This window comes from Lactuca virosa, chromosome 3 (genome assembly GCF_052849685.1).
Source record: "Lactuca virosa cultivar CGN04683 chromosome 3, Lactuca_virosa_CGN04683_v6, whole genome shotgun sequence".
Classification (NCBI taxonomy): domain Eukaryota; kingdom Viridiplantae; phylum Streptophyta; class Magnoliopsida; order Asterales; family Asteraceae; genus Lactuca; species Lactuca virosa.
In genome coordinates this window covers 381,110,522-381,122,525 of record NC_136428.1, presented here as the reverse complement: position 1 = coordinate 381,122,525, position 12,004 = coordinate 381,110,522, and positions in this window count along the sequence as shown.

Below are 12,004 nucleotides of genomic sequence, written 5' to 3'. Positions count from 1 at the left end.
CTCAGACTTAGCCTTTCTCTTTACCATTTGGTCAATTGACTTAACCATGGCCGATCCCTTTCCACTGGGAAGAGAAAGCTTTTCTGGACTTCCAATGTTACCACTGTCAATGTCCATGGAAGTTTGGGGAGTAGACCTTCCAATCAAATTTGCTTTACCAGTGCACCAAATCTTTGCTGGTTTAGCAGCAACAAGCAAATATGTAAGATCGATAAGGGTCATGTCGTGGTCTGTCATATAGTAGTCCTTAATGAACCCGCTATATGACTTAGGAAGTGATCGAAGAACCCAGTCAACAACCTACTTCCTTAAGACTTCGACACCCAACTCTCCCAGCCTGTCAATACGTAACGTCATCTCCAAGATGTTGGCACATACAGACTGTTGGATAAGGTGTCTAAGTCCATAACTTTATTTGGTATATACTTGACCCGACCCGGCATGGTCCATTTGGGTTGCACTTCACCCGAACTAATTGTTTGGTTAATTCTTTGAGAATTGTATGTTTATGATTTATTAATATATTATAAGTTATAATATATTAATGTGAAATCATATTATTTAATTAGTATTGATCATAAATTAATTTAGAATTAATTTGATGATCAAAAAGGTGACTAATTAAATATGGGCTCTTGTATTTATATAAGTGTGGGCTAATACTCATTTGGAATGGGCTTGGCATGCATGGGAGTCCATGGATAGTCCATGGAGCTTTTAACCCATGGATCCTTGGAAAGGAAGAGTCATGGGTATTAGGGTTTACATGGATGTAACCCTAATCCTCCACACTATATAAAGGAGCTTGTGATGCTTGAAACGGCACTAGTTGTGTGTGTAAGAAGGTGGCCGATTTCTACAAGAAAACATACACTCTCATAGTTTTTCCAAAGTTTGTGGTGATTTGTGATTTCTATTTGAGGCATCCACATTATTGGTGCTTGGCTCTCAAACTCCAAGGAATCAACTTACTATTGAAAGGTATGTAATTCTTCTAGCTTTTATGTTTAAAGTTCCCCATGCCATGCTAGATAGGTTATGAACCTTGGAAAAACAAAGTTGCATGTATTCATAGTAAAACATAGATCCAAGGTTTTTAGGGTTGCATGTACACCATAGGAGTGTTAGGATGCTCAAAACCCAACAGTGGTATCAGAGCCTAGGTTTGTTTTCTTGAATACTTGATGCTAACTGTTGAAAAATCGAAAAATTGAGCTGTCTGGACAGTGGACTCGCCGAGTCCATGAGGGGACTCGACGAGTCTAAGTGCAAACTCATCCTACTCGTCGATTAGGGTCATGCACTCGATGAGTAGGAGGCTCTGACTGCAGTTTTTTGACTTTTGCTGCTGGAAATGGATTAGAAACATTACCGTAAACTGTTTTGGTGTTTTAAAACTTGGTTTAGATGGTGTAATGGTTGTGGTAATCCATTTACAATGTCTTATATCAAAATTCCATGTTTTATATGTGTTCATATGATTCTTGAAGTTTTGATATGATATTCTTGTTCTTATGAGTTATTGTTAGATCATAGGAATTACTTGCTAAATTGTTTAATGATTAATTCTTTATCAATTATGTGTTTTAATGGAATCCATAATTTGTCCTCAAGTTATGGATTTCCAAAGGTCACTTTCTTTAATGTCTATTTAAAACACATAAGTTACATAAAAATGAAGAGTCTTCACTTTTATGAACCATTAACTCATAAGTTATGAAATGAAAAGTTTTGAATAGTTTCAAAACTTTCCCTCAAGTTTTGGAATTTGTAAAGTCGCACACACTTTAAAATACTTTAATTCCAATCCTTTTGATTTTAAAAGTTAAAATTCAACCCTTATACTATTATAAGATTAATGGTTACTATTTATATATGTATAAGATTAAGTCGTTTTACCGTTAGTAGGCCTCATTCACGAAGCCAGTCTATAAGGGGGGTATAATGTTGTTGCCTATAAAATGGCAGCTTAATGGGTGTTCACTCTCACCCACCGCTTCCTTGACTGGTGGATGGTCGTTAGCCGAACGGGTAGGACAATGACTTTAATTCTCATTAAAAGTATAATGATTATTATAAAGTAACTAAATGTTTTTATAAATTCCCAATCTTAGTTACTTTAGGAAAATGTGAATTTGGTGCTAACCCATGAAATTTACACTTTGTACCTTACCAAGTCGTTGGTGGAGCGTGTGTGGTTAACCGGCACACTAACTTCGATTAGTAAGGATGGCAAAGGGTGACTTAATGTTTATCATAGATCGGTGGAGCACGTGTGGTTAACCGAAACATTGATTAGGTGATAATATTAAGGGTACCAAGTGAATTTGAATGGTTATTCACACCTTGTTTTGTGATCCTCGGCATCCCAGTCACAAAATTTGAGAGGGCACAATCGAGATTGAAACATGCCATTGAAAAGTTCTACGAATCTCAAAAGATCTAGGAGTTTCAAATCAAATTAAAACCTAATAAATTATTTCGTTTTTCATGGTGGAAATTGGTGAATCGTCATTTGCCTACCTTTAAATGTTCTATAGCTTGGATTACGGCATTCCTCTTCCAAGTTATAAAATATTGTGTTGGGTCCTAGCCTTAATATTTCATATTGGGTGTTATATTAAGGAATTTAAATCAACTATCTTGAATATCTCCCAAAAGGTGTCTGGTTCAGACAATTATGATCTTCCCAAATCTCTTGGAACAAGTTTTCCTAATGAAGATGATGTTCCGTGGAAATCATATTTCTCTTCCTCCACCTCCTCCAATTATTCTCCCTAACCCACAAGTTCTTGAATAGTTCAAAGACACTCAAGCCCTATTGGCAAACAAGGTCTATGTGTGCTCACATATTGACAAGTTGGGAGAGTTGGGTGTCAAAGTCTTGAGAAAGTTGGTTGTTCAATCACTTTCTAAGTCACACAGTGAGTTCCTTTGAGACTACTATGTAACAGACTATGACATGACCCTAATGATCTTATATATTTGCTTGGTGTTGCTGAATCAGCAATGATTTGGAGCTCTGGTAAAGCAAATTTGATTAGTAGATCAACTTCCCAAACTACCATGGACATTGACAATTGGTAACATTGGATATCTAGAAAAGCTTTTTCTTCCCAATGGAAAGGGATCGGCCAAAGTCAACTCGGTTGACCAAATGGTAAAGAGAAAGGCAAGTCTGAGATAATCCAGTGTACCATTCCCAAAGGGTCCATTTGGTTCTATTACCAAAGGAAAGGGCACTGGTTGCGAAGCTACCCTAACTACCTGAAAGATCTAAGACAAGGTTAAGTCAAAAAGTTTGACTCTACTTCAGGTAAGTCCACTATCTAACTCTCTTAAGTTCCTATTTGAAGGTTCTTAATACATTTTGATGTATGGAAGGATCAAGCAAAGGGAAGGAAACTTAAAGAAAGAGTATGCTGAATCTGATCGCGAAGATGGATTTCAATCGCATGGTTCGAAGATCGGATTCTTGAGCTACTACTTAGGAGTTATGATAGATTGCTAGAAAATATGTAATAGAATAGTTTTCATTTAAAGTTGCATTGTAAGGAAAAAGTTTTTTCGCATTTATAAATAAATAAAATTTTGTTTTACTTTATTTTATATCTCCTTGCAATGACATTTATGAAAAATTGATGTTTGTATATTTCTAGCAATAATGGGAATATGAATTTGATTCTTTCATTTGTGATAGTGTCTAAATTTACCAAATAAGGAAATATTCTCATCACCCAAGTTTCAATTGGACAGAAACTTGGAATCATGCAAGTTGTATAGTATGATGAATGAAATTCTTCACCTTTGGAAAATTAAGACTAATTCCTTGTTCACATATATATGTGAGTCAAGTGAAGGACTAAGGGATCGAGTACACATTCGTGTGCACTGGTCAAATCCACCATAAAAAGATTGATAAGACTATTCGTCCTGATTTACTAAAGTTTAGTAAATATGGTTATACTTAATAGTTAAATATAATTATGAAATATTGGAAAAGTTTCGATGTATGGCAGAACGAATGGGAAGAATCGAATTTGGCAGAAAGATAAAAGTTTCTCAAATCTGAAAAGATGGGAGAGTACTTTAGTGTCATGTTTTATGATCATCTTAATGATTGTGAGACCATATCACAATTCATCCTCTAGGGACATCTTAGTGCATTCTTATGGATAAGAAGAGGAGTCATGAATTCTTGAAGTGGTTAAAATCGAGAAGATGAGTCATACTTCATTCCAAAAACAAGTCTTAGAGTCATACTCTAAGATTGTTACTTGAGTGACACATCTTAAAGAAGGTTTATAACACTTTTCAGATGTAAGAGTAAAATGTTTTCTACTCTTGTACATTTGAAATTGGTAAGTTGTGATGTTTTGGATAAAACAAAGACCAACTAAGGCCAAGTGTTTATCTTGATAAGAATCCATACTAACTCTTGAATATTTGTTTGGTTGTCAAGGAATGGTTCTCGACAAAGAGAAACTCAAAGGTCTTGAAAGTTTCAAGAGCTAATCAAGGATAAAACCTATAGTTTATCGCTAGCACACGACTTGAGGTTTGTAACCTATCGTGTTGACATAATTCTTGTTTATGTGCCTATTTCGGTAAAGTTGACTATGTATGTGAGTTCTGTGAGTTCTATGAGTTCTCAATTGTGTGCATAACAACATGGAAGCAATGGTGGGCCCTTGTGCTACCAAGAGGCAAGAAATCAAGATTGAAGAAGTTCAATCCATATGGTTTTGAGTTTGTCACTAACCTTGTCTTGTAATTATGGCTGTGACAAATTCTTATGGATGGGAACACATACACCATAAAATCTAAGTGTCATAAGGTTTCTTTCCGATTCATGAAAATGATGGTGAGGAAACGCTTTCACTAAGAATATTTTAAGTAGATAACAATTGTGATATTTGCATTCTCAAAGTTGTTAGTGGAGCGTGTGTGGTTAAGCGGCACACTAACATGGACTTGTGAGGAATGGAAAAGGTCTAAACAATTGAGACTATGATTACGACATCCCTTTTCATAGTTCTGAAATTGTTTAGACACACATGTGTGCTATCTAAGGAAAGGTGTATGATTTTGATAAAGTTTTATCAAAGCATCTCGTATCAGAAATCTGAACTTTGGTAAGAAAGTCAATAAAGTATTGATTTCTAGAAGTCCAGCTGATTTCTGAGTACATGTCAAAGCTAGTGGGAGCATAAGTGTTATGCTAATAATCATCATGTTAGTGGGAGCATGATAATTATGATAAGTATTGCAAGTTAGCAATGTTAATTATAGAAAAACAAAAGTTCAATTGGGAAAAGTTGTTTTTGCTATAATTAAGGGAGATGAAATAATACTTCATTTCAATTCTAAAAGCTTAGATTAAGGTCTTTATCACCTTTAGTCAAGCTGTCAAGGATATATATATATATATATATATATATATATATATATATATGAATTTTATGTTGGAATGGTTCAACATAAGGGAATCCTATATATATTGCATTCTCAAAAATTCGATTATGATTGCGGCATCCCTCTTCATAGTCGATTTTTGAAAACATGGCAAATAAAAAAAAAATCTTTTAGCAAAAGACTGATCTAGTATCATGTCTTTATGTGAGACATCATGAATCGTGTCCCATACGCTTCGGGTATAGGATCGATCACATGTGCTATAATATCTAACCGTTCTTATTTTTTCAAAATGCTTAGAGCATTAAGAGGGAAAAATGAATAGAATAGGATATGACTGAAATGATTAAGCAATTGTCGAGAACAATCTGAGGTTTACCTAAGATTGGTTTCTCATGGACAGTTGGAAGTATGATGTTAAATTTTGGAAAGGGCCATATTGACATATTCTGAAAAGAGGTAGCTCTTATTCAGAAGTGATAGTCAAAATGGGAATATGGAAATGTTTTCCATATTGGGAGTTGGATTTTAAGAATTTATGAGAAAGTTAGAAACTTTTATGCAAGAAAGATATTCAAAGGAATGTACTTTGAATGTGAGACTTCGTTTGCATGTTCAATTGATCTACTTCACAAAGTAAGGATTATAGACAAACATAGTTTGCATACTTGGAGTATGACATGACTATTGTTTAGAAAAACATAGTGTACATGCTTGGAGCATGGGACACCTATTGTTTTTAATTCAAGTGTTAAGTTGATAAATCAAAACAGAATAATGTGCAATCAATATGGTGATGAATAAAAGGTGTTTTATTTATATTCATAAGTGGTGAGACCATATTGGATTCAATTATTCTTGTGTTTCACTTTGCATGTTTTGACTTCCATAATAACTAGGTTATTATTTCTGAATGACTAAGTTATTTAAACTCTCCACAGTCGGTCATACGTCGGAAGTAGGTATGAATTAAGACTGTCATGAATTGGGCTTGTAGATGACTAAAGGTGTTTAGCCATAACAATGGTTGCTACAACATTCATGAGTGCTCATAAGTTCTGAGTATTGGAATAAACCCACGGTCACTTGTATCACTTCATGGAATTTATCTCGAGTGATCGTGAGACGGTAATATCATATAAGTCTTCAAACCTAGAGATATGAGTTGTTGCCTATGAGTTGGTTGTGCATTGATTGCACGAAAACGCATCAGTAACTTGATATTATAAAACGTGCCTTTGTGTATAATTCAACAAGTAGTAGAACAAGCATATGAGTCGAAGTTTATCTGTTCCTTCTAGTCCTTGGAGGATTAGAAGCGATATCTGGGCCCCTCGATGATTTTGTTTTGACCTATGTACCGGGCCCGGTCAGAACCTAATTGATGTGTTCAATTTAGTTCTATGTCAAACAAATCGGAAATCGGGAAACAAACTGCTGGACAATAAGTACGACGTTGTTCCACGTATTTGACCGGCTGATATTTTAAGAACAGAGGATTATATGATCACTTATCTAAAGTGGCGCTTCATAGTTCAACAGAGTTTTAAGAGCTACGATTGCCAGTTGGTTCCTGAAGTAATACAGGAAAATATAGTTATTAGACTTATCCAAGTGGGAGACTGTTGGATAAGGTGTCTAAGTCTATAACTTTATTTGGTATATACTTGACCCGACCCGACATGGTCCATTTGTGTTGCACTTCACCTGAACTAATTGTTTGGTTAATTCTTTGAGAATTGTATGTTTATGATTTATTAATATATTATAAGTTATAATATATTAATGTGAAATCATATTATTTAATTAGTATTGATCATAAATTAATTTAGAATTAATTTGATGATCAAAAAGGTGACTAATTAAATATGGGCTCTTGTATTTATATAAGTGTGGGCTAATACTCATTTGGAATGGGCTTGGCATGCATGGGAGTCCATGGATAGTCCATGGAGCTTTTAACCCATGGATCATTGGAAAGGAAGAGTCATGGGTATTAGGGTTTACATGGATGTAACCCTAATCCTCCACACTATATAAAGGAGCCTGTGATGCTTGAGATTCATTGAACTTTTCAATGGCATGTTTAAATCTCGATTATGCCCTTCAAGTTTGTGACTGGGATGCCGAGGATCACAAACAAGGTGTGAATAACCATGAAAATTAGCTTGGTACACCCAATGTTACAAATCACCTAATCAATGTGCCGGTTAACCACACACGCTCCATTAATCTATGATTAACATCTAGTTACCCTTTTCCACACATTGTTAGTCCCAGATTAGTGTGCCGGTTAACCACACACGCTCCACTAAGGACTTAACAAGGTGTAAAGTGTAATTTCATGGATTAGCATCATTTTCACATTTTTCCTAAAGTAACTAATATTGGGAATTTAATACAAGTTTAGTTACTTTATATTTATCATTATACTTTTAATGAGGGAGAATTAATGTCCTATCCTACCCGTTCGGCTAACGACCCTCCATCAGTCAAGGAAGCGGTGGGTGAGAGTGGACACCCATTAAATAGCCATTTTATAGACAGTAACCTTATACCCCCTTATAGACCGACTTTGTGAATGAGGCCTACTAACGGTAAGACTGACTTGTCTTATACATATATATATATATATATATATATATATATATATATATATATATAATTATTAAACTTATAATAATATAATAGTATAAGGGTTGAATTTTAACTTTTAAAACTCTAGGGTTTGGAATTAATGTATTCAAAAGTGAGACTTTACAAATTCCAAAACTTGAGGGCAAGTTTTGAAACTTGTCAAAGCTTTTGGTTTCCATAACTTATAAGTTTAATGTGGTTTTTATGGAAAACTTTTCATGTTCCATAACTTGAGGACAAGTTATGGAAGACTTTAAAACCATTAAAAAAACGAGACTTTTCTATTTTCCATAACCTATGAGTTTTAATGACCTTTTAAAAGAAAACCTCTTAATTTTCCATAACTTATGAAATTTATGAGTTTTAAAATTCATGAGTGAGACCTTTCATATAACTTGAGGACAAGTTACAAAACTCATATAAAGAAAATTTTGATCAATTTTTGATTAACAACAATTATCATATAACTTTCTATTGATTTAATCTAACTCATAGCAAGGCAATTCATATCAAATTTTACAAATAATCATCTTATTATCCAAATATTTGACAATTGACTTTTAAATGGATGAGGATTATCATTACCAACTCAGAAAATACAATTTTTTATGTTTGCAAAATAGTTTGTGGTAATGATCCTATCCATTTCTGGCCAAAAACTCGAAAATCTGCAACCTGGAGCACCAACTCGACGAGTTCATGAACTGGACTCGCCGAGTTCATGCTTTACTGAGTGGACTCGTCGAGTCTGTTCATGGACTCGGCGATATCATTAGACAAAATGCAGAAAATCAATTTTTCCAGCTTTGAATTAAGCAGGCATCAAATATAATAGAAAACAACCCATGACTCTGATACCACTGTTGGGTTTTATATACTACAACATCCTATGGTGCACATACAACCCTAAATGCCTTGGATCTATGTTTTCTCTAATTATACATACAATATTATTTGCAAAGCATTAAGCCTACAACTAGCATACAATTTGACACATAAATCATAAAAGTAAGTTAGATGATTATCTCTTTGTTGTAGCTTGTAGACATTGGCCTTTTAAGAGCTTAGCACCCCAAGTGTTGTGCCTCAAACAAGTCACAAACATCATGAACAATTGGAGAATATTGAGAGAGAAGTTATGAAGCACAAAATCATCCATCTCATGTCCTTTCACTCTTGTCATGATTTTGGCTTAAGAACGGTTACATTTATAGTGTGGGCTTCCTAAGGTTTAACTTGTAAACCCTAGTCCATTTACTTAAACCTTTAAGCAATCCACTAATCCATATGATGGGCCTTATGGACTAACTCTTCATGGACTTCCACATAGAATTAGTCCATCCTAATCAATATCGATTAATGGTCCAAACTATAAGTATTACTGATTGACTTAATCAGTCCCCGTTAATTTAATTAGTCTCTTTTGATCACCAAATTAATTCCAAATTAATTCTTGATCAATACTAATTAATAATATGATTCCTCAATTAATATATTATACTTATAATGTATTAATAAATCACAAATAACTTCTTACTCAAATATCCATCCTATCAAATTGTCTAGATGAAGGTAACCCGAAATGGACCATGCTACTATCGGGTCAAGTACATACCAATTATAGTTATGGGCTTAGACACCTAATACAACACTTATACCCCTCCAAACCCTTATCCTTTCAGCCTCCCTTGTCCTCTCAGTGCCCAACTCGAACCCTAGCCCCCTTGCATGTATCTTGAACTTACTTTGAGCATTTTGGTGTTATTTTGGTGGTTTTGAAGAGCAATGAGCTTGAAGAAGGAGCAAGGAATTGAAGAGAGCTTGTAGATCCAGAAGTTTGGCATCTTTTCAGACTCATTTGAGGTATCAAGCTCCAACCTTGACCATTGCATGCTTAGATATAGTTTTGGGGTGTTATTTGTGGTATTTTGGCCCCATAGTTGAGACTTCTTGTGTTCTGGTAGTTCTAGTACATAAGAGTTGTCCTTTTGAGCTCTTGGAAGCATTTAGAACCATAAAAATAGGGCCTTGATTGTTAAGCCACAACAATGCAAGTGTTAGATGGGCACAAAGTGTAATTAAGGACTTAAAGAATGTCTTAACCCCCCCTATCCATGCATGCAAAGACATAAAGTTTGTAACTCTATGGATTAGGACGTCTTAAAGGGCCTGGATCTATGTTTTGAACGTTAGGACTTAATGGATTAAGTCACATGGAAGTTTCTAAGGAGCTGGACAGTACGTCGGGTGTACCCCTAGTACGCTACACGTATTGGGTCAACCTTCTTGTAATGGTCATGTACGCCGCTCGTACACATGCAGAGTGGTCAAAGGTGTTTTTGGGCCTTAGGATGTTGGGCCTCATGACCTACTGTGGAGTATGGTCTCTAGTCCTAGACCTGGAAATTGTTGTTTTGGGCCTTGATGGGCCTTAAAGCTTAAAGGAATGAAATTGGGCCTTAATTTGATTATGAGTTGGGCCTTAGGAGAAAGAGGCCCAATAGAGCAAGGATTAGGGAACCTTGCCTTGGGACATGGATTATAAGTTGGGCCATAAGGGAGTCATATTTGGACCCAATATCTGATTAGGAAATTTGTTGTACTTTAGGGAAAGGAGTCACGAGCCATCCGAGGAGTACAATTTCGGCACACAGTTGAGGTGAGTTACCTTTCCTGTATGAGTGGGTCGAAGGTACCAATATTGGCCCATTAGGAGTTGTTTATAGTAGAGATGATTGTCTTTGTGATAATTGTCTGGTACTCCACTATCTGTTATGATTTATTTGCTTATTTGATATGTTATCATGTGGTAGTGGTAGGGGATGAAATAGACCCAGTATCCGGTTGAAATAGACCGAAGGGGAGGCCAGCACCCAGATATGCTCGACACTATCCGGTTGAAATAGACTGAAGGGGAGGCCAGCACCCAGATATGCTTGTCAATATCTGGTTGAAATAGACCGAAGGGGAGGCCAGCACGCAGATATGCTCAGCAATATCCGGTTGAAATAGACGGAAGGGGAGGCCAGCAACAAGATATGCTCGACAGTATCCGGTTGAAATAGCCCGAAGGGGAGGCTAGCACCCAGATATGCTTGGCAACGTATTTGTTGTATGGTATGTGATATGATGGAGGAACTTACTAAGCTTCGTGCTTACGGTTTTCAGTTTTGGTTTCAGGTACTTCTTCTTCAAAAGGGAAGGAGTCGGCATGATCGCAACGCATCACACTATGATTTTCCGCCTTAGGAGATCTTTGGGAGTTGTACTATGATATTACTTTTCTAGGATGTGTATTTGGTTATTTGAAATATTGGTTTTGACTATGATATGAGATGACATTATTGATATTTTCTGACTATGGGTTTTATAATTACTTAATTAAAAATGAAATTTTTGGTTCTAAATTTTGGGACGTTACATGGACTAGGTTGGGTTTTGGTGTTTTGGGCCATCAAGATTCTTTTGTTGGGCTGTTGGTATTTTATTAGACTCCTTGGTTGAAGGACCATGTAAGGGATTTGGGCCCAATTTGGAAAATTGGGCCATATTGGGCTTTGAGTGATTGTTATGGAAATTAGGCGTTTAGTCAATTGAATTGGGCCTTGGCCTTGGGCCAAGTTATGGAAAGGGTAGAAAGGTCTCTTACCCTAGTTTGGACACTTGGTGTGGGTCGGGATCCGATTATTGATTGGGTGATTATTTTGTGATTGTTAGCGTGAAGATTTTAGCGGGCCAGTAGCCAGAGATTCTTTTTGTGAGATTGGGTGAGGTGAGTATTCATCACCATGTTTAGCAGGTCCAAGGCACCAATGCCGGCCCATGATCTGTTATGTTAGAATACTAGATGTTTGTATGACTCTTGTATGTGTATGTGCTTGTATGCTTACTGGGCGGGGCCCGATGCTAATTTTGTATGCTATTACCTGTTATGCTTATATGAATTGTATGT